The sequence below is a fragment of the Sciurus vulgaris genome (genome assembly GCF_902686455.1).
Source record: "Sciurus vulgaris genome assembly, chromosome: 3".
Classification (NCBI taxonomy): domain Eukaryota; kingdom Metazoa; phylum Chordata; class Mammalia; order Rodentia; family Sciuridae; genus Sciurus; species Sciurus vulgaris.
This window is the reverse complement of record NC_136463.1, coordinates 40,806,075-40,831,063: the sequence shown is the minus strand read 5'-3', so window position 1 is coordinate 40,831,063 and position 24,989 is coordinate 40,806,075. Positions and strand designations below refer to the sequence as shown.

Sequence of the window (24,989 nt, the reverse complement as noted above, 5' to 3'; positions counted from 1 at the left end):
AATTGAAGTCAGGGGAACTCAACCCCTGAGCCACATCCCCAGCCCTATTTTGTATTTTATTTAGAGACAGTCTCGCTGAGTTGCTTAGCACCTTGATTTTATTGAGGCTGGTTTTAAATTCTCAATCCTCCTGTCTCAATCTCCTGAGTGGCTGGGATTACAGGCATGTGCCACCGTGCCTGGCAAGATTACTCTCAACAGTTCCTACAAACCATGAGATTTGTTGTCAGATATTTACCTAATATAAATGTAATGTTACTTATAATAATGTAAGGGTTTAAAATTTTTAGATTTCTCCTGAGTGGACACACACCAATTACTCCTGATGAATAGTAGAGAGCTCATGGGACCAGAGTTTTCCTGACATTGATTTCAAACCATCCTCTGATCTGTTATATCCAGGATGGGAAATTCCTTGATAAACTCTTGAATTTACAAGTAATAGGACTTTTCTTGAGTTTTGATCATCGTAACCACCCAGTGAACAGATATAGATAGCCATCTCAGTAAGCCTGAGGTTTTCTAAAAAAGTAGATTGTTAAAATAGGCTACTCTTGTAACTTAGGTTTTAAATCAGACTCTTTGAATGATGGACTGTTGAACTTCATTAGTACAACCTTGGTCAGGCCACCTACCTTGTCACCATTTCTTGACTCTCCTAATTGATATGAACTGCTCCCTTGCTGCATTTCCTCTTTATCTTAACCACCACACATCTGACCTTTGGGTACTGACAACAAGCATGCTTCAGTAGATTTAAGCCAGTCTACCCCTTCAACTGTGGTCTCCAACTTCAGTCATCTGCAGAGTCCTACCTCTCTCTGGAGAACTGTGTATACCTGACAACTTTCCACATCCATGATAGAGAAGGCTTCAATTAAGCCTTCAATTAAGGCAGACAACTTCTGCCTTGCTATGAACATTCATTTATTCATTCATTACACAGCGTGAGCACCTGTTTTATTTCAGGTTGTTTTGGCACTCAAGTAATAGACATAAAAAGACACAATTCCTGATTTAGGAAGTTCACAAATATGTTGTTGGTTAACCTGCTATGTAGTTTTATATTCCAAGTTGCTATTCCTGCTTTTCTGTACTCTGTTCCTTACTTATTCCCTATTGGTCAGTCTGTTCTTTCCATAGCTAAAAATTTAACAACCCTCACTTTAGTGTTTATAAAAACAAAGAGAATCTATAGAATGGGAGAAAAATATTTACCACATGCACCTCATATAGAACACTAATATTCAGGATATAAAAAACTCAAAAAAACCTAACATAAAAAAAATAACCCAATCAATAAATGGACTCAGGAACTGAACAGACTCTTCAGAGAAGAAAAAATACAATTGATCAATAAACACATAAAAAATGTTCATTATCTCTTGCAATAAAAGAAATGAAAATAAAAACTACTCTAAGATTTCATCTCACTCCAATCAGAATCACAATTATCAAGAATACAAGCAACAGTAAGTGTTGATGAGGATGTGGGGAAAAAGGTACACTCATACATTGTTGGTGGAACTTCAGATTGGTGCAATCACTATGGAAAGCAGTATGGAGATTCCTTAGAAAATTTGGAGTGGAACCACCATTGGACCTAGCAACCACACTCCTTAGTTTATACACAAAGAACTTAAAATCAGTATACTACAGTGATGCATCCACATCAATGTTTATAGCAGCTCAATTTTCAATAGCTAAACTATGGAACCAACCTAGATTTCCTTCAACAGATGAATGGATAAAGAAACTGTGGTATATATACACAATGGAATATTACTCAGCTTTAAAGAAGAATGAAATTATGGCATTTTCAGGTAAATGGATAGAACTAGAGATTATCATGCTAAGTGAAATAAGCCAAAGCCTGAATGTTTTCTCTGATAAGTGGATGCTAATCCATAATGGGGTGAGGAGAACGAAGGAACATTGGAATGTGCAGACAGGAGTGAGGGGAGGGGAGGGAGTGACAGGATGGGAAGGACAGTGGAATGAAGCAGATGTTATTACCCTATATACATGTATGATTACACTACCTGTGTGACTCTGCACCATGTTCAGCCAGAAGAAGAAGTTGTGCTCCATTTATGTACAATGTGTCAAAATGCATTCTACTGTTATGTGTAACTAATTAGAACAATTGTTTGTTCTAATGGTTGTTTTCCTCTATTTAAGCTGAAGTCCTTGGGCTTTGTACTTGGACTTCATAGCATACCTTCTGTTGTCTTTTGACTCATCGACCTATGTTGACCTGTTTTGGCATCAGAGACATGGTTCTAACAATGCACCACTTTCTCAGAACCAACCCATGCTCTGAAACTGCTTTTCCAAATGTAATTTTTTTCTTCCCCTTATCTTCCCAAGGTTCATAATTCCTTTCATATGCTTGCAATTACCCATGGCCTGACACTAATGCCAGTTGCCTTTGGAATATAAGAAAAGAAAAGGATACGAACCAGCTACTCTTCAAGGCAGAATCATATCTATAGGACAGAGGGAAGACAGAAGGTTGAATTTATCTTGCAATATTTCTCTGCAACAAAACTAGGAGAGAAACAGCTGATAGTGTCAGATTTAGATGTAAAAAATGCAGATACCATTAATAATTAGTATTTTTTTCTGCTAAGGAGCAGTATTGCTCATTAGGAGATCTTAGACATGTCATAATGGAGGCATGTAAATTTTTCACAATCTGAGCATAGCCCAAAGGCATCTAAAATAGAAAAATGGTGAGATTCAAGTAGACTAACTTGCTATTTTTTTTAAACACTTGAACCTGGAAAAAAAAAAGTCTCTTTTGCTAACTCATAGATTTTGTGAAAAACCATTATCTTGCCCATCTTCCAAAACAAAGCACTAAGGAAGTTTAACATATTCTCTCTTAATGTAAAAGTGAGCCTTGTGCTATTCAAATGATCATGTGTTTCAAGCAGTTCCCAGCTCACAAATGGGTTTTGTTTACAAAACAGCATTTTTAATATTTGTAGGTAAGACACAAAAACTCGAGAGGACTGCTGACCTAAATATAAGTTCTACATTTATTTGTTTTAGAAAAAAAAAAAAAACAGAAGAAAATATTCATGTCTCTGGATTAGAGAATGGTTTATTAGCTATGATACCAAATGCACACACAAATACATTTATGGACTTCATGAAATTAAGACATTTTGTGCTTCAAAGGACACCATCTAGGAAAGTGAAGGGACAATTCATAGAATAGGAGAAAATATTTGCAAACATATATTTAACTAGGGACTTGTGTTTAGAATATATGAAAAACTATTATAATTCAACAGTAAAAAGTCAAATAATCCTATTGAAAATGAGAATAGTTTCCAAATAGACATGTCTCTTAAGAAGATATACAAATGGCCAATAAGCACATAAAGGAATGCTGACCATCCTTAGCCATCAGAGCGATACAAAACACACACAGTATCACTTCACATTCACTAGGACAGCTGTAATACAAGAGGCAGAGTGAGTGTGGGTGAGAATGAGGAGGAATTGGAACCCTCATGCATTGCTGATGGGAATGTGATGTGGTACAGCTGTTTTAGGAAACTGTCCAGCAGTTCCTCAGAAGGATACAACCCAGGAGAGCCAAGATGGCAGACTAGAGGGAGGCTGCATTCCTTGCCTCTCTCTAACCAAATTCAAGCAGAGAAAATACTGTTTTTCTGAGAGGCAGTCATCACTGCCCACCCATATTCTGCTTGAACATATTCTGCTGTTCACCCCAATGGTCTCCCTCTACCAGCATGTCCCCTGCCTTTTGAGTGTGGATCACTCACTGACTGCTGCTTATCATCTGCCATTTGCCCATTTGCCTGCCTCTTGCCTGCCCATCACCTACCTTTCACCTACCCATTGCCCACCACCAATCTTCTGTCCTTAGCCTGCAGACTGCCAGTTGCCTACTGCCTGCTGTTGCCTGGACATCCATTGTCACAGTACCCACAACTTTGGTTACATGTGGCTCCTGCCATCTTGGGACAATAGCCAGGCCTGCAGGTTTGCCGCCATAGCTGCTGCCCTCTGAGGGCATGGCCACCTGGGTTTGAGGTCTCAGGCCAGTGCCTGAAGATATATTGGGGTACCTGCAGGTCTGGTTGCACCTGAGGTCCTTCTGCTCAGTGTGGTAGTGTCTGCCATCTGGTTGCCTCTTTGCACGGTCACTCCTTTGTGTGAGTTCATCCCTGGTGGTCACTCTGCCAGTTGAAAGGGCATTGAGATCTTGGGACTGCAGCAAGATGGGGTCCAGGGAAGATGAAACCCAGGTTCATCAGATTGCAGCTGGGTTCACAAGGGCCAGTCTGGGTCTGGCAAGCCTGTGGAAAGCTGGAGACTAGGAGCAGTTACCTGTGGGTTTTCAGAGGTTGATAAAACTAGAGAAACTGGACTCTCTCCAGCTGAGTCTTGAAGTGTGCAGGGATGGAAGGGCTGGTTACAATGGGTGGTGAAATGGTAAGAGGATGTGAGGGCATCTTTCTATCTGCTCACCCACCCAACCAGTCCAGTCACCCACTGGACTGGAGTTAACATCAAACTTCAGACAACCCTGTTTGTTGTCAGAGAAGGGAAGCAGAGAAAGTCTTTGAAAGCCAATGGAAGCAATCACTCAATTTTCCATTGAGACTTTCCTCCTTGTTTTTTTTTTTTTTCTTTCTTTGCCCGCTCTCTCTCACATCTCTATCATCTTTGAATCCAAATATTTTTCATGCATGAATTTACTGAGGAATGGGATGTCTGAATAGTATATGACAATTTTGTTGTGTATTCTTAAATTTTTACTTTTTAAAAAATATCTGTGCATATTTTTCTCTCACCTGTTTCCTTGGATTCTTCTCTCTTACTAACAGTCAACCTCTATTAATTCCTCCCTTGCTCTTACTATAAATTTTTACCTGTCTTCTCTCCCTCATAAACATCACATCTTACACTATTTCTGTTCCCTCATTGTCCATCATTTGAAACAGTAAACCTTTATAGCAAACTTACTGCTTATACAGTAGACAATAATTGAACATATCATTTCTGTCTATTGTGACAAAACCATAAATGCCTTCAGAGGAGCCATTTTGTTTAAGGTGGTATATTGTTTGCATTGAGTGCTGTTAATATTCGTTTCTACCTTAAACATGAGGTACTGGAAACATTCAGGGACACTATAAGACTACAGGGTAGAAATTGTACTGCCTCAGATTCATATTGCTAGATGAGAAGACACACAAACAACATTAAATAAACAAAGGAACAAGTGCCTCAATCAAACCAAGATGTTCCAACAATAGAACTCATAGACAACACAGTAGAAGAAATGACAGAGAAGGTGTTTAGGAAATACATAGTTAGATTGATCTTTGAAATAAAGGATGGTGTTGGAGAGACTATGCAGAAAGTAAAAGATCATTTCAATAAAGAGGCAGAGATTATAAAAAAGGAATCAAGCAGAAATCCTCAAAATGAAGGAAACAAAAAAACAAATTAAAAATCCAATGGAAAGTATCATCAACACACTAGACCGCTTGGAGGACAGAACCTCAGACAACGAAGAGAAAATATATACTCTTGAAAATAAAGTTGACTGCATAGAGAAGATGGTAAGAAACTATGAACATAATTTATAAGAAATATAGAATAAAATGAAAAGACCAAATTTAAGAGGTATCAGGATAGATGAAGGCATGGAGATACAAACCAAAAGAATGCACAATCTTTTCAATGACATAATATCAGAAAACTTCCCAAATGTAAAAAAATGAAATGGAAAGTCAAATATGACAGACATACAGGACCTCAAATGTACAAAATTATGGTAGGCCCACACCAAAGCACATTATAACGAAACTGACTAATATACTGAAAAAAGATAGAATTTTAAAACCTGCAAGAGAAAAAAAATCAAGTTATATGTAGGGGGAAACCAATTTGGATCTCAGCTGATTTCTCAAACCTGACCATCAATTCAGGAAGTTTGGAAAAATATATATCACACTCTGAAAGACAATGGATGCCAACCAAGAATTTTATATCCACTAAAATTAAGCTTCTGATTTAAAAATAAATTTAAAACCTTCCATGATAAATGAAAGTTAAAAGAATTTACAACTTGAAAGCCTGTGCTACAGAACATTCTCAGCAAAATATTCCATGAGGAGGAAATGAAAAAAAAAAAAAAAACAATGATAACCAGCAAAGGGAGGAACTATATTAAAGGAAAGGTCAATCAAAGGAGAAACTAAGTCAAGTTAAAAACCAAAAATAAACCAAAATGACTAGGAATACAAACCATATCTCAATAATAACCCTGAATGCTAATGGTCTAAACTCATCAATCAAAAGACATAGACTGGCAGATTGGATTTTTTTAAAAAGATCCCAAAATATGCTGTCATCAAGAGATTCACCTCCTAAGAAAAACATCCACAGACTGAAAGTAAAAGGTTAGGAAAAACCTATCACTCACATGGACTGCACAAATAAGTAGGGGTCTCCATCCTCATATCAGACAAAGTGGACTTCAAGCCAAAGTCAGAAAGGACAATGAAGGACATTTCATTACTGCTTGAGGGAATTGTACATCAGCAAGACATAACAATCGTAAATATATATGCCCCAAACAATGGAGTATCTATGTACATCAAACATATGCTTCTTAATTTCAAAAACCAAATAGACCACAACACAATAATATTGGGTGACTTTAACACACCTCTCTCACCACTGAATAGTTTTCCAAACAGAAACTAAAGAAACTATATTAAATAATTCAATAAATGATTTAGACTGAACGGACATGTATAGAGTATTTCATCCATCATCAGGCAAATACACTGTCTTCTCATCAGCACATGGATCCTTCTCTAAAATAGACCTTATGTTATGCCACAAAATGACTCTTAGGAAATACAAAAAAAATTAGACACTACCTGCATTCTATCAGATCATAACAGAATGAAAATAGAAATCAATAATAAAATAAAAAATAGAGGCTACTTTAATATATGGAGACTAAATAGCATGCTATTGAGTGAAACTGGATAAATGAAGAAATCAAGGAGGGAATACAAATACTTAGATGTAAATAAGAAAACCAATACAACATATCAAAATCTCTTGGATGCTATGAAGGCAATGCTAAGAGGAAAGTTCATTGCACTGAGTTTTTACATTAAAAGAATAAAACGTCAACAAATAAATGGCCTGACATTATATCTCAAAGCCCTAGAAAAAGAAGAACAAATCAACACCCAAAACAGTAGAAAACATGAAATAATTAAAATCAGAGCTGAAATCAATAAATTGAAACAAAAGTAAAAATTGAAAAAATTGGCAAAACAAAAAGTTGGTTCTTTGAAAAAATAAATAATATTGATAAACCCTTAGCTATACTAACAAAGTGAAATCAAATTACTAAAATTACTAAATTATCAAATTACTAAATTACTAAATTTATGATGAAAGAGGAATTATGATGGAGAGTAATAAGATAGATAATTAGAAATTAGAAACTATTTTGAAAATTTATACTCAAATAAAAGAGAAAAACTTGAAGACGTCAACAAATTTCTAGAGACATATGATCTACCCAAACTGATGCAAGAGGACATACACAATTTAAACAGATCAAATTCAAGCAATGAAAAAGAAGACATATCAAAAGCCTACCAAACAAACAAACGAACAAAAAACCCAGGGCCAGATGAATTCTCAGTCGAGTTCTATAAGACCTTCAAAGAAGAATTAAAACCAATACTTTTCAAATTATTCCATGAAATAGAAAAGGAGGGAACCCTTTCAAATTCATTCTATGAGGCTAGTATCACCCTTATACCAAAATCAGACAGACACATCAAGGAAAGAAAACTTCAGTCCAATATCCCTGATGAACATAGATGCAAAAATTCTCAATAAAATGTTGGCAAATCTTATAAAAAGCATATTGAAAAGATAGTGCAACATGATCAAGTGGGGTTCATCCCTGGAATGTAACATTGGTTCAACATATGGAAGTCATCTCCAGGTGCTGCTGCTGCTGCTGTCAAAGCTGTTACGGTCAACTGGAGGTCGGCTGACCTCAACGCTACCTCAGATGCATGGAGGTCTTTTCTCAAGCTGTGGCTACCATCTATACTGCTGCCCGATGATACTGCCAACACTACTTGCACTAAAGATGCTGCCATTCCCTGGAGGTCACCAGGAGGTTTTCTCTGGGTACCACTGCAGCTGCAACCACATCCACTGCTACTGTTTCCACAGTCCCCCCACCTGCTGCCAATGTCACTGATGACTACAGCTAATGCTGAACCCCTGCCTGCTGCCACCAATTGCCCTCTACTACTACTTCCACCACTTCCCAAAGGTCCTCTGCTAGGGATACTCCAGGTTTGGTTGTATGTGGCCACATCCATTTTAGGATGCTGACCAGAGCCTGGGGTTTGGTTGGGTTGCTGGTAGATTTGCTGCTACTCCCATCTTGGGGCATAGCTGCCCCTGTCTTGGGACAGTGGCCAGGACCTGCAGGTTCAGTGTCAGAATGCCTGTGGGTTTGGCTGTACCTGGGGTCTTCCTCCTGGGAGTTATGGTTCCTGCCATCTAGTTACTGTCTCTCAGGATTGTTCATGACTGGTGATCTCTCTCCAAATTCCAGTGGATTTGAGATCTTGGGACTGGAACATGTCTGAACCAGGACATCTGAGGCCCAGATAGGTGAGATGGTGACTGGGTCTTCCAGGGCCTGTCTGGGCCAGGCAGTCTTGTGGGAAGTCAAAGATAGGGCTGAGAAGCACTTGGATGCTGAGAGAGATAGTTGTTCAATTTTCCACTGAGAATTATTATTATTTTTTCTTCTCTGGCATCTCCACCATATTTGGAGCATACAATTTTTTGTGTAACAATTTGTTGAGGATGGTGATATATCCATAGTGTCTTGCAGTTCTGCTGTATATTCTTGTATTTTTAATTTTTTTTTCTGTTTAAATGTATTCTTACTCTGGTCTGTCTTCCTGGATTCTCTTTCTATCTTTTCTCACTTAACAGAAAATATCTGTTGGTTCCTCTTCCACTCTTTCTGTGGATTGTTGCCTCTGGCTTCTCTCTTTCTCCCTCATGAACAACATGTATGCACTGTTTCTGTTCTTTCTTTGTCCACAATTTGAGATTGTAAATCTCTTTGGCAAATTCTGTTTATATTGTGGTCAGTTATTGAACTCATCATTGCTGTTTGTAACAGTGGACACCTTGGTGGGAGCTATTAGATTTGAGGCTGTATATTGTATACTGGTGCTATTAATGTTCGTCTCCCTCTTAAAGGTGGGGTACTTGAAATCTTCAGGGACAATATATGTCTACAGGGTAGAATCTGTAGTACAACAGATCCATACAACTAGGTTGGAAACCACACAATTAACATGAAAAAATAAGGGAACGAAGTGCCACAAACAAACCAAGATGCCCTAATAATAGAATTCACTGACAATACAGTCGAGGAAATGTCAAAGAAGGAGTTTAGAATGTACACAGTTAATCTGATCTGCAAAGTAAAGGATGATATAAAGAGTGAAATTAAAAAGAAAATGCAGGAAGGGAAAGATCACTTCAAAAAGAGTTAGAGATAGTGAAAAAACAAGCAGAAATCCTTGAAATGAAGGAATCAATAAATTGAATCATAAATTCAATGGAAAGCATCACCAACAGACTAGACCATTTGGAAGACAGAACCTTTGACAATGAAGACAAAATATTTAATATTGAAAATAATGTCAACCATGCAGAGAAGATGGTAAGAAACCATGAACAGGACTTCCAAGAATTAAAGGATAACATAAGAAGACCACATCTAAGAGTTATCAGGATAGAAGAAAGAGCAGAGGTACAAACCAAGGGAATACACAAATTTTCAATGACATAATATCAGAAAATTTCTCAAACCTAAAGAATAAAATGCAAAATCAAACACAGGAAGGTCATAGGACCCCAAATGTACAAAATTACAGCAGACCCACACCAAGGCACATTATAATGAAAATTACTAAAATACAGAATGAGGATAAAATCTTACAGACTGTGAGAGGGGAAAAAAAGGAAATCATGTATAAGGGGAAAACCAATTCAGATCTCTACTGATTTCTCAACTCAGACACTCAAAGCTAGGTCATGGAACAACATATTTCAAGCTTGGAAAAAAAATAGATGTGAACCAAGAATTTTATATCCAGCAAAATTAAGCTTCAGATTTGAAGATGAAATAAAAACCTTCCATGATAAACAAAGGTTAAAATAATTCACAATTAGAAAGACTTCACTACAAAAAATTCTCAACAAAATATTCCATGAGGATCAAGTTAAAAAATAAAGTGAAAACCAGCAAAGGGAGGAACTACCTAAAGGAATAATCAAAGAAGAAATTAAATTAAAGGCCAAAAATAAACCAAATGACTGGAAATACAAATCACATATCAGTTATAACCTTGAATGTTACTATCCTAAACTCATCATACAAAAGAAATAGACTTGCTGGTTGGATTAAAATAGAAGACCCAACAATCTGCTGTCTCCAAGAAACTCAGCTCATAAGGAAAGACATTCTCAGACTGAAGATGAAAGGATGGGAAAGAAAACATATCACTAATATGGATTGTAAACAAGCAGGGGTTTCCGTCCTCAGATCAGGTAAAGTGGAGCTCAAGCCAAAGCTAATCAGAGGTGTCAAAGAAGGTCATTTTATTCTACTGAAGGGAATTATATATCAGCAAGATATAAAATTGTAAATATTTATGCTCCAAACAATGGAGCATCTATGTGTGTCAAACAAATCCTTCAAAATTTCAAGAATCAGACAGACCACAGCACAATATTACTGGGTGACTTTAACACATCTCTTTCACTACTGGACAGATCTAAAAAAAAATTAAAGAAAGAAACTACAGAACTCAATAATACAATCAATAACTTGGACTTAACAGACATATACATTATTTCATCCATCAATGAGGGAATACACTTTCTTCTCAGCAGCACATGAATCCTTCTCTAAAATAGACCATATCTTATGCCACAAGGAAACCCTTAGTAAATGTTAAAAAATGGAGATAAAACCCTGCATTCTATCAGATTATAATGGACTAAAATTAGAAATCAATGATAAAATAAAAAAAGAAGCTATTCTAACACAAGGAGACTAGATAATACACTATTGAATGATGAATGGCTAGTAGAATAAGTCAAGGATGAAATGAAAGAATACTTAGAGGTAAATGAGATTACTGATACAACATACCAAAATTCCTTAGACACTATTAGAGCAGTACTAAGTTCATTGCATTGAGTTCATTTATTAAAACAATAAAAAGCCAACAAATAAATTACCTAACACTAGGTCTCAAAGCCCTAGAAAATAAGAACAAATGAATGCCCAAAACAGTAGAAGACAGAAAATAATTAAAGTCAGAACTGAACTCAATGAAATTGAAACAAAAGAAACAATTGAAAAAAAATTGACAAAACAAAAAGTTGGTTCTTTGAAAAAAAAAATAATAAAATTGATAAACCCCTAGCCATACTAAGGAAGAAAAAGAGAGAGAACACCCAAATTACTAAAATTTATGATGAAAAAGGAAATATCACAATGAACGCAACTGAAATATAGAAGATAATTATAAGGTATTTTGAAAAATGTGTACTCCAATACAATAAAAAATATTGAAGACATTGACAAATTTGTAGAGACATGACCTACCTAAACTGAATCAGGAGGTCACACATGATTGAAACAGAACAGTTACAAGTAATGAGATAGAAAATGCCATTAAAAACCTACCAGCTGGGGCTGGGGATACAGCTCAGTTGGCAGAATGCTTGATTTGCAAGCACAAAGTCCTGGGTTCAATCCCCATCACCACAAAAAGAAAAAAAAAAAAAGCCTACCAGTTGAGAAAACTCAGGACTGGATGGATTCTCAGCTGAGTTCTGCAAGACTTTCAAAGAAGAATTAACAGCAATACTCCTCAAATTATTCCATGAAATAGAAGGAGGAAACCCTTCCAAACTCATTTTATGAGGCTAATATCCTGATACCAAAACCAGACAAAGACACATCAGGGAAAGAAAACTTCAGACCAAGACCAATATCCCTGATGAACACAGATGCAAAAATTATCAGTAAAATTCTGGCAAATCACATACAAAAACATATTAAAAAGATAGCACACCATGATCAAATGGATTCATCCCATGGATGCAGGGTTTGTTTCACATATGGAAATCAATAAACATAATTCATCATATAAATAGACTTAAAAGTAAAAATTATGATAGATGCAGGAAAAGTATTTGACAAAATACAGCACCCCTTCATGTTCAAAACACTAGAAAAACTAGGGATAGTAGGAACATATATCAACATCATAAAAGTCACATATGCTAAACCCAAGGCCAAGGATTCTGAATGGAAAAAAATTGAAAGCTTTCCCTCTAAAAACTGGAACAAGACAAGAATGCCCTCTTTTACCACTTTTATTCAACATTGTTCTTGAAACTCTGACCAGAGCAGTAAGACAAAATAAAGAAATTAAATGTATGCAAACAGGTAAAGAAGAACACAAACTATCACTATTTGCTGATATGATTCTATATGTAGAAGAGTCAAAAAATTTCAACAAAAAACTCTAGAACTAATAAATGAATTAGCAAAGTAGCAAGATATAAAATCAATACCCATAAATCAAATGCATTCCTGTACATCAGTACTGAATCCACTGAAAGAGAAATAAAGAACACTACCTCAAAAAATAAAATAAAATAAAACACTTGGGAATCAACTTAACAAAAGAGGTGAAAGACCTCTCAAATAAAAACTACAGAACACTAAACAAAGAAATTGAAGAAGACCTCAGAAGATGGAAAGATCTCCCATGCTCTTATATAGGCAGTATTAACATTGTCAAAATGGTCATACTACCAAAAGCACTACACAGATTCAATGCAACTTCTACTAAAATTCTGATGATGTTATTCATCAATCTAGAAAAAGCAATCATGAAATTCATTTGGAAAAGTAAGAGACCCAGAATAGCCAAGGCAGCCCTTAGTAAGAAGAGTGAAACAGGAGGCATCATAATACCAGACTCCAAACTATTCTACAGACCTATAGTAATAAAAACAGCATGGCACTGGCACCAAGATAGACATGTAGATCAATAGTACAGAATAGAAGGCACAGAGACAAACCCACATAAATACAGTTATCTCATAGTAGACAAAGGTGCCAAAAACATTCACTGGAGAAAAGATACCCTATTCAACAAATGGTGCTGGGAAAAATGGAAAGACACATGTAACAAAATGAAATTAAACCTTTATCTCTTACCCTGCATGAAACTCAACTCACAGTGGATCAGAGACTTGGGCACCAGAATGGAGGCCATGGGCCTAATAGAGGAAAAACTAGGACTGAATCTATACCATGTCACTCTAGGATCTGATTTCCTTAACAAGACACCTAAAGTACAATACATTAAATCAAGAATCAATAAATGAGATGAATTCAAACTAAAAAGCTTCTTCTCAGCAAGGGAAACAATAATATAAAGAGAGAGTCTAGAGAATGGGAGAAAATCTTTACAACATGCACCTCAGAGTGCTAATATTCAGGATATAAAAAAACCTCAAAAAACTTAACACCAAAAAAGCAAATAAGCCAATTAAGAAATGGGTTAAGAAACTGAACAGACACTTCATAGAAGATGAAATATAATTAAAAAACATATGAAAATATATTCATCATCTCTTGCAATTAGAGAAATGCAAATCAAAACTACTCTAAGGAGATCCAAGATGGCGAACTAGAGGGAGGCTGCATTCCTTGTCACTCTGTAACTCTGGTTTCAAGCAGAGGATATGTGTTTCTTGGTGAGGCAGTTTTTGCTGCTTATTGATCCCCTTCTCTTTACCCCATTTGTCTACTGTGATCTCCTGCAGTCTGCCAGCATATCGATGCCTTTTTTGAGTGCAGATCACTCACTGTCAGGCGCCTATCATCTGCCATGTTCCTGCCTCTTGCCTGTCCATTGCCTACCTTGCACCCATCACTCACCGTGTGAGGTTCACCTCCTGATTGTCTGACGACAGTCATCAAATTGACCGCCAACCACCAGTGGAGCACCAGCTGCCTGCTGTTGCCTGGAAGTTCACTATTACAGTACCTGCAAGTTTGATTACATATGGCTGCCGCCATTTTGAGACAACAGCCAGGCCCCGAAGGACCCCTGGATGGACTGACTGAGCCCTGTCTCCAGGATCCCTGATCAATCCCTGCCTTCGGGGCCCTCACATTGACTGACTGCTCCCTGCCGCCAGGAACCCCATACTGACTGACTGTACCCTATCACCGGAACCCTGGACCAACTGATTGCACCTGGCCTCCAGGATCCCGCAACCACACCAAACACACCCAACCTCCAGGACCAACCAGGAGAAAAGATAGCCTATTCAACAAATTGTGCTGGGAAAAATGGAAAGCCTGACCAACCACACACACACCTCCTCCAGGACCTCGAGCTGACCACGTCCATACCCGAGCTGCAGCTCCCCATTTGACAATGCATTTGGAAGCCAGAGTGGCCATCTTGGATAATCCTGGAAGCCTTAACTGTGATCTTTAGGTGGGGCAAATCCCATCCTGAGATGCCTGCTGAAGACCTGAAGCTCATTGTCAGGTACCTCTCATGCATCAGGCTACTGAAGACTGGGAGGTTTCATTACTATATGACTGTTATACTATAGATTTTCTTTTTTCTCCTTATTGAACTATTTTAAGTTTTTATTTCTTTACTTTTTTTCCTCTCTTTTCCTTTTGTTTACCTGTTCCCTCAGAGTCTCTTTCTCCCTTTTTGCATGCTAACATCCAATTTCTTTTGATTACACTCTCACCCTTTCTAGTATCTAGAACTTCTGTATATTCTTTGCTTATCCCATTAACAGCTACATCCTACATCCCTCTGCATCCTGTTTGTCCTCCATTAGAAACTATAGACCTTATTGCAAATCTGTTTGTTATACTAAAGATAATATTTGAACTCATTCTGTTTATTATGACAATATTGTTAATGTCCTCATAGGGGCTAATTGGTCTAGGATTGCATAGTGTCTGAACTGGGCACTGCTAATATTTATCTCCCCTTAAAGGAGAGGTTTTGGAAACCTATAGGGCCACTATAAGACTATAGGGGGAAATCTGCAATACCCTAGATCTGCACTGCTAGAGGAAAAGATGCATAAACAACATGAAAAAACAAGGGAAGAAAATGATCCAAACAAATCTAGATTCTATAGTAATAGAATCCAATGACAGTATGTTAGAAGAAATGTAGAAAAGGACTTCAGATTATACATGATTAAGATGATTCACGAAGCAAAGGATGAGATAAGAGAGCAAATACAGGCAATGAATGACAATACCAACAAGCTGAAAGATCAACTGAAGGAAGCAAAAGATCATTTCAACAAAGAGATAGAGATTCTCAAAAATAACCAAACAGAAATTCTTGAAATGAAGGAAACAATAAACCAAAGAAAAAACTCAATGGAAAGCATCACCAAAACACTAGAACACTTGGAAGACAGAACCTCAGACAATGAAGACAAAATATTTAATCTTGAAAATAAAGATGCCCAAACGGAGAAGATGATAAGAAATCATGAACAGAAACTCCAAGAACTATGGGACATCATGAAAAGACCAAATTTAAGAATTATTGGGATTGAGGAAGGCACAGAGGTACAAACCAAAGGAATGAACAAACTATTCAATGAAATAATAAATCAGAAAATTTCCCAAACCTGAAGAATGAACTGGAAAATCAAATACAAGAGGCTACAGAACACCAAATGCACAAAATCACAACAGATCCACACCAAGGCACATTATAATGGAAATGTCGAACATTCAAAATAGATAGGATTTTGAAGGCCAAGAGAGAAAAGCATCAGATTACATATAGGGGGAGAATATGAATAGCAGCAGACTTCTCAACCCAGACTCTAAAAGCTAGAAGGGCCTAGAACAATGTATTTCAAGCTCTGAAAGAACATGGTTGCCAACCAAGACTCCTATACCCAGCAAAACTAACCTTCAGATTTGAAGATGAAATTAAATCCTTCCATGATAAACAAAAGTTAAAAGACAAAATGGAGCTTCACTGTTGCTGTTAGAAATGCAAAACCAGGTCTGGGGAGATAGTTCAGTTGGTAGAGTGCTTGCCTCACAAGCACAAGGCCCTGGCACCGCAAAAAAAAAAAAAAAAAAAAGCAAAACCAGTCTGGTCACATTGGAAAATAGTCTGGCAATTCATAAAAGAAAGAATCCACACAAACACTTGCACACTAACATTCATGTGTAACAGACAACAGTAAAAAAGTGGAAACCCCATGAATGTCTACCAGCCAATGGATAAGTAAAATGTGGTACATCCACGTAACAGTAGTGTCAGCCCAGCCAGCCTCCTCCTGGACATCTCAACTGGCCCAGGAGGGGCACCACTGCCTCCAGGCAGCAAAGTGGGGATTACAGAGAGGATGACAGCATTGTCAAGGACACAGGGTGTCTCTGCTTCACCTCACCACTTTCTTAACATTAAACATGATCCTTGCACAGCCCACTGGGGATGTGAAGTCTGTCCCTGGACCGTGGCACTCTTGCTCCAAGCACAACCTCTTACACTGTTGTGGCCCCCCACACCCCAAGACAACAGCACACACAGGATGACAAATCTGCCCCAAGGGGTGTCCTAGCTCTGCCTTCCTACCCAGATCAGGCTTTTCAGCCATGGCAGGTATTAGTCTGTGCAGTTCTTGGCCACCTTGGGTAGGCTGGGTCCACGGGACCCCCTCAGGCCACAACCCCACTGTGAAGACAGCAGAGCTGGGCCACCACCCTGAAGGAAGAGGAAGGGGTGCTTCCAATCAGAACTCCTCACAAAGCTCCAAGGAGGTCTAGCCTGGACTGCACACACCCCACGGCCTCCAGGTATGACCTCTCTCTAAATGAGATAGACGCACTTGGAAGGAGCCCTGTGTCATCTGGTTTCAAACTCACAATTCATTTCTGGACCACACCGCCTGGAGCCTGCCATGAACTAAGGTCCTTCTTTTACAAACACTGTAATTACTTTGTGAATGGCACAATTATATTTTGGTTTATGTGTGTTAAAAGAATTCATTTGTTAAATGTAAACATTTTAAATACACCACAGTTTATGAAAAAAAAAAAAAAGAATTTACAAATAGAAAGCCTGCGCTACAGAATGTTCTCAACAAAATAGTCCATGAGGAGGAAATGACAAACAACCATGTAGGTCAGCAAAGGGAGGAACTGCCTTAGAGAAAAACCACTCATAGGAGAAACCAAGCCAACTTAAAAACCAAAAATAAGCCAAATGACTGGGAATACAAACTCATATATCAATAATAACCCTGAACGTTAATGGCCTAAACTCATCAATCAAAAGACATAGACTGGCAGAATGGATTAAAAAGAAAGACCGAACAATATGCTACCTGCAAAAGACTCATCTCATAGAAAAAGTCATCCACAGACTAAAGGCGAAAGGATGGGAAAAAACCTACCACACACATGGAGTCAGTAAAAAAGTGGGAGTTTCCATCCTTGTATCAGATAAAGTGGACTTCAAGCCAAAGTTACTCAGAAGGGATAAAGAAGGACATTTCATACTGCTTAAGGGAACCATAAATCAGGATGACATAATGATAGTAAATATTTATGCCCCAATCAATGGTGCATCCCTGTACATCAAACAAATCCTTCTCAATTTCAGGAATCACATAGACCACAACACAATAATTCTGGGTGACTTTAATGCACCGCTGTCACCAATAGATAGATCTTCCAAACAAAAACCAACCAAAGAACAATAGAACTCAGTAACACAATCAATAACCTACACTTAATAGACATATATACGATATTCCATCCATCAATGAGTGGATTCACTTTCTTCTCAGCAGAGAAGAAACATGGAAACTTCTCAAAAATAGACCATATGTTATGCCACAAAGCAGCCCTTAGGAAATTCAAAACAATAGAAATACTGCCTTGTGTTCTATCAGATCATAATGGACTGAGAGTAGAAATCAATGACAAAATAAAAAACAGAAATTATTCCAACACCTGGAGACTAAATAATATGCTATTGAATGAAACATGGAAAACAGAAAACATCAGGGAGGAGATAAAAAAATTCTTAGAGGTCAATGAGTATGATGATACAACATATCAAAATTTCTGTGACACTATGAAAGCAGTCCTAAGAGGAAAATTCATTGCATGGAGCGTATTCCAGAAAAGAACGAAAAGTCAGCAACTAAATGACCTACTATTACAGCTCAAAGCCCTAGAAAAAGAAGAACAGACTAATAGGAAAAGTAGTACAAGACAGGAAATAATTAAAATCAGAGCTGAAATCAATGATATTGAAACAAAAGAAACAATTCAAAAAATTGACAAAACAAAAAGTTCGTTCTTTGAAAAAGTAAGCAAAATAGACAAACCCTTAGCCACACTAACAAAGAGAAGGAGAGAGAAAACTCAATTTACTAAAATTCATTATGAAAAAGGAAATATCATGACAGACACCACTGAGATACATAATGAGAAGCTACTATGAAAATCTGTATTCCAACAAAATAGAAAGTACCGAAGACATTGACAAATTTCTAGAGACATAGACTCCTACCAAACTGAACCAGGAGGACATACACAATTTAAACAGATCAATATCAAGCAAAGAAATAGAAGAATCCATTAAAAACCTACCATCCAAGAAAAGCCCAGGACCAGACGGATTCTCAGCTGAGTTCTACAAGACATTCAAAGAAGACCTGATTCCAATACTTCTCAAAGTATTCCAGGAAATAGAAAAAGACTGTACCCTACCAAACTCATTCTATGAAGCTAATATCACCCTCATATCCAAACCAGGAAAAGACTCATCAAGGAAAGAAAATTTTAGACCAATATCCTTGATGAATATAGATGCAAAGACCCTTAACAAAATATTGGCAATCCATATCCAAAAACATATTAAGAAAATTGTGCACCATGATCAAGTGGGGTTCATCCCTGGAATCCAAGGATGGTTTAACATATGTAAATCAATAAATGTAATCCATCATGTCAATAGACTTAATGATAAGAATCATATGGCTATTTCAATTGACGCAGAGAAAGGCTTCCACAAAATACAACACCCCTTCATGCTCAAAACACTAGAAAAAATAGGGATAGTACGAACATACCTGAACATTGTAAAGCCTATTTATGCTAAGCCCATGGCCAACATCATTCTCAATGGAGAAAAATTGAAACCATTCCCTTTAAAAACGGGAACAACACAGGGATGTCCTCTTTCACCACTTCTATTCAACATTGTCCTCGCAACTCTAGCCAGAGCAATTAGGCAGATTAAGAAATTAAAAAGAATAGGAAAAGAGGAACTTAAGCTGTCACTATTTGCTGGTGAAATGATTCTATATTTAGAGGATCCAAAAACCTCCTCCAGAAAACTTCTAGACCTCATCAATGAATTCGGCAAAATAGCAGGCTATAAAATCAACACACATAAATCTAAAACATTTTTATATGGAAATGAAACAGCTGAAAGGGAAATGAGGAAAACAACTCTATTTGCAATAGCCTCAAAAAAAAATACTTGGGAATCAATCTAACCAAAGAGGTAAAAGATCTCTAAAATGAAAACTACAAAACATTGAAGAAAGATTGAGGAAGACCTTAGAAGATGGAAAGATCTCCCATGTTCTTGGATAGGCAGAAATAATATTGTCAAAATGGCCATACTACCAAAAGTGCTATACAGATTCAATGCAATTCCAAATAAAATCCCAATGATGTACCTCACAGAAATAGAGCAAGCAATCATGAAATTCATCTGGAAGAACAAGAAACCCAGAATAGCTAAAGCAATCCTCAGCAGGAGGAGTGAAACAAGTGGTATCACAATACCAGAACTACAACCATACTACAAAGCAATAGTAAGAAAAATGGCATGGAATTGGTACCAAATTAGACAGGTAGATCAATGGTACAGAATAGAGGGCACGGACACAAACCCAAATAAATACAATTTTCTAATACTAGACAAAGGTGCCAAAAATATGCAATCGAGAAAAGATAGCCTCTTCAACAAATGATGCTGGGAAAACTGGAAATCCATACGAAACAGAATGAAACTAAACCCCTATCTCTCTCCTTGCACAAAAATCAACTCAAAATTGATCAAGGACCTTGAAATCAGACCAGAAAACCTGCATCTTATAGAAGAAAAAGTACATCCAAATCTTCAACTTGTTGGCTGAGGATCAGACTTCCTTAACAGGACTCCTATAGCACAAGAAATAAAAGCAAGAATCAATAACTGGGACAGATTCAAACTAAATAGCTTTCTCTCAGCAAAGGAAACTATCAGCAATGGGAAGAGAGAGCCTACAGAGTGGGAGAATATCTTTGCCACTCTTACTTCAGATAGAGCGCTAATTTCCAGAATCTATAAAGAACTCAAAACACTCTACATGAAGAATACAAATAACCCAATCAACAAATGGGCTAAGGATATGAGCAGACACTTCACAGATGAAGATCTGCAAGCAATCAACAAACATGAAAAAATGTTCACCCTCTTTTTTTTTTTAATTTTATTTTAATTAAAAATCATAAATTTACATAGGGCAATGTTGTTTGATTCATTCTGTTATTTTTTCCCTTCCCTCCACCCCTCCTACCCCTCTTTTCCCTCTATACAGTCCTTCCTTCCTCCATTCTTACCACCCTCCTTATCCCTAACCCTAAACCTAACCCTAACCCTAACACTAACCCCTCCTACCTCCCCCATATGTCCTCATCTGCTTATCAGCAAGATCATTCGTCCTTTAGTTTTTTGAGATTGGCTTATCTCATTTAGCAAGATATCCTCCAATTTCATCCATTTGCCTGCAAATGCCATAATTTTATCATTCTTCATGGCGGAGTAATATTCCACTGTATATATATGCCACAGTTTCTTTATCCATTCATCAACTGAAGGGCATCTAGGTTGGTTCCACAATCTGGCTATAGTGAATTGAGCAGCTATGAACATTGATGTGGCTGTATCTCTGAAGTATGCTGATTTTAACTCCTTTGGGTATAGGCTGAGGAGTGGGATAGCTGAGTCAAATGGTGGTTCCATTCCAAGTTTTCTAAGGAATCTCCACAATGATTTCCAGAGTGGCGGCACTAATTTGCAGCCCCACCAGCAAAGTATGAGTGTACCTTTTTCCCCACATCCTCTCCAACATGTATTGTTGCTTGTATTCTTGATAATCACCTTTCAAATTGGGGTGAGATGGAATCTTAGTGTAGTTTTGATTACCCAGCTATCCCACTCCTTAAGTCCAAAGGACTTAAAATCAGCATACTACAGAGATACAGCCACACCATTTTTCATAGCTGCTCAATTCACAATAGCCAGACTGCGGAACCAACCTAGATATGCCCTTCAATTGATTAATGGATAAAGAAACTGTGATTGATTTTATATATATATATATATATGTATATACACATATATATATACACACAATGCAATATTACTCAGCTATAAAGAATAATAAAATTATGGCATTTGCAGGTAAATCGATGAAATTGGACAACATCATACTAAGTGAGATAAGCCAATCTCAAAAATCCAAAGGGCGAATGATCTCACTGATAAGCGGATGGTGACACATAATGGGAGGTGGGAGGGGTGTAAGAATGGAGGAAAGAGGGACTATAGTGGGAAAAAAGGGGTGGGAGGGCTGGGGAGAAGGAAAAAATAACAGAATGATTCAAACATCATTACCCGGTGTTAATGTATGATTATGCATTTACATTATACAGAAATATGTATCCCATTTGTTTACAATAAAAATAAATTATAAAAAAACACACACTATCCAAGAAGTCCCAAATCCCAATTCCTTTTTTTTTTTTTCTTTATAGCAGGGATTGAACCCAGGTATGATTAACCACATCCTCAGTCCTTTTTATTTTTATTTTTGAGACAGTGTGTTGCTAGTTGCTGAGGCTGCCCTGAACTTATGGTCCTCGTACTTTAGCCTCCCAAGTCACTGGAATTACAGGTATGCACCACCACATCTGGCCCGATTCTTTTCTAAAATACTCATGGCAGTCCCTCTGGACAAATATCTTGATAGCTAGTTGCTGAATAATGGATCTGGTGTTGGGCCAATTGTGCTGTGCTGAGGAGAAAAGTGGGGACTGTGAATGTAGGACAGCAGCCTTGCTTCTAGGGAAGTAATATGTGATAAGGATGTCAAGGAAGACATCACTTTACATTTAACTTTGCTAAAACTACTAGTTCTCTAGTTTAATAATTACTGAAATAACCATTCTAGAAGTAGTATGTTCTAATTCCTTTTCTCTATATCATAAATACTTCCAATATTGTGAGTACTAATTATTGCTACTATTAATCTGTTGCACTAAAACTCTTATCCTACTGCTTGAATTGTATGAGTACATAAAATGTGTCTTCTCTATTAAGTTTCTTTAATGAGTTGTGACTGACTGAACTAATTCAGTAAAAATCTAACTACATATATGGAGTTTCTGTGTAATTATAATAATTGGGGGGTCATTTCTGGCAGCCTCTCACTTTGGAAATTGTATCATAGTTCAAAGAATGCCAATTTACATACTGAGGAGGTCCTGAGAAAAAATACTAGTCTAGTTAAAGCGGATTATGACTTAATAGAATGAATTTCATATTGTCTCTTAAGGACACATCAAAATTTCCCAAAATAAAATAGTTCACTTATTTGTTAACTGCTTAGTTTAGAGAACAGAATAAAGTTCTTAGAATTAGGCCTTGGTCCACAGACCTGAAAGATCTCCAGAAAAGTAGTGAGAAAAAATTTTAGTATGTTACCAAAAGGCAATTGCTCATTTACTTCTCCCCTTCATATATTCTTTTCATCCATCTGTTGGCATCCAAAAGTGTTAGTGTGACCATCTCCTTGGGTGTATACTCTGGATATACATACAAGTCAGAAAATGCTTCTTAGTTTTGTTCCACTGAGGAGGGTAGGGTAAAGAACATGGCAGGAAAGAACTTGGCTTTGGATAAAATAGCAATACTAAAAAATACAACATATTTCTCTCTTGAGTTGGGAAAACATACTATGAAGACAACAAAAGGATACATGTAAGTTGGGATGCCTCTTGTGGCCAAATGTTTCTAAATAAGTCGCTCAGTTACCATACCAGTTAAGATACTTGGTGGCATGACAGATGCATGGAAGATGAACACTTGCTATTAAAACAAATATATTATGTCTGTTTTTTGATTTTTGATGTCTTCACTCATCAAATATTGGTTGATGGGTATAACATATACATAGAAGAAAATAATTATTGACCATTTGCCCAAAATATACAAGTATAGTGTGAAAAATATTCTGGTGGGGAGATCATAATAGGGAAAAAATCGGTTATTCTGTTGAACATGAAGATCCATAGGCTCTTGAAATAAGTAGGCACAATGGAAGTTGAATATGATTGATGGTGAAATCAAAGTTAAAACAAAGATACTCCAATTATCCATGAAATTCAACAAATACTGAGACATACTAGGTTTGGAAACAAAATTATATTTCTTTGCAGACAGTCATGGCAGACTGACTCTCTAAGAGAAAGTATAATACTCTTTTTTTCCCAACTACCAAATATGCAACCAAATTACAATGGGGAATCTTTGCTTCCCCACTGTAAAAATGATAAAAATACCAGTGGATGCACATGGTCCACAGAAATAATGAATATGAAACAAACCTGGAAAGGAAATGGGTTACACAAAGACAAGATGAAGTGGTTATTACTCTGTACCATGCAAACTGAGTATGGGCTTGACATTCATTTCCCTTCAAAAATCACACTGCATGCCGAGAAAAAGAAATTCATCTCCTCCTGATCTCCATTGGAAGAGCTTACCCTTCTTTCTCTTTACTGACAAAAATATCTTCTAGAGCTGCCATCTTAATGCCAGACAGGGTATTGGAGCTATCATGGTGCTGAGCCACTACCAAGGCCAACTAAAAAGAAACATTAGATGGATGACATGAGATAGCTCCATTGTGAACTCAGTGACCTACCCATGGAGAGGACATAGCCTTTTATGGATCACTGAGGCTTTGGTTCCATCCTTTATTTCTGGTACCTGGGTACCCAGAGGTGCTTAACCACTGAGCAACATCCCCAGTCCTTTTTTAATTTTTTATTTTGAGACAGGGTTTTTCTAAAAGGGCCTCACTAAATTGCTGAGGTTGGTTTTGAACTTGCGATTCTCTTGCATCAGCCTCCCAAGCTACTGGGATTACAGGCGTGTGTCACTGTGCCCGGTGGCTCCCTCTCTTTTGTATGCACTGCCTGAACAGCAATGTGTGATTATCCACCCTATCGTAACTGATCTCTTATTTTTGTGGTAAATTTATACAGGGATTTCTTCCTCTTTTTATGATATGTTAAAAACCAGAGTCTAAAACTTGTACTTTCTAAATGTTCTCATAGGTAAAGAAAACTTTTAAGACTCTTAGAAGTAGAAAGGATTTTAAAGGTTCTTATAATCTAGCCCTCTTGACTGACATTAGAGTTAGTCTCCCAGGACAAGCAGTCAGTCCATCTCTGTCTAAACAATTCCTATGAAAACCAAGTGCCAAATATCTTCCACCTCCTCCTAAATGGGGTAGAGCTGGAGAGTTAAGGAAGCTTCTGGAGCCAATGTCAGTCATTACAGTCACATCCCAGACACAATGTTCCACACCATAGGCAGCATTCTTGAGTAAATGTACACTGAAATTCTCATGCATGGGCATTAGAATAGGAAATAAAAGGACACTTCACAAACTTAAGT

General features: G+C 37.3%; 2 pseudogenes across 2 annotated transcripts in view; both read right to left on the bottom strand.

Annotated features, from left to right (window-relative positions):
- Positions 1-24,989, bottom strand: part of LOC306657579 (chromodomain-helicase-DNA-binding protein 1-like) — a 116,885-nt pseudogene that overhangs the window by 29,450 nt on the left and 62,446 nt on the right. Inside the window, exons 19-20 of the transcript in view lie at positions 24,087-24,171; positions 23,262-23,393 (exon numbers count right to left, since the gene is read on the bottom strand). The product of the transcript in view is annotated as a chromodomain-helicase-DNA-binding protein 1-like (transcript). The remainder of the gene's footprint in view (positions 1-23,261; positions 23,394-24,086; positions 24,172-24,989) is intronic.
- The window catches only part of LOC306657580 (SH3 domain-binding protein 5-like), a 55,213-nt pseudogene that overhangs the window by 30,016 nt on the left and 208 nt on the right, over positions 1-24,989 (bottom strand). The window contains exon 2 of the transcript in view: positions 24,071-24,171. The product of the transcript in view is annotated as an SH3 domain-binding protein 5-like (transcript). The remainder of the gene's footprint in view (positions 1-24,070; positions 24,172-24,989) is intronic.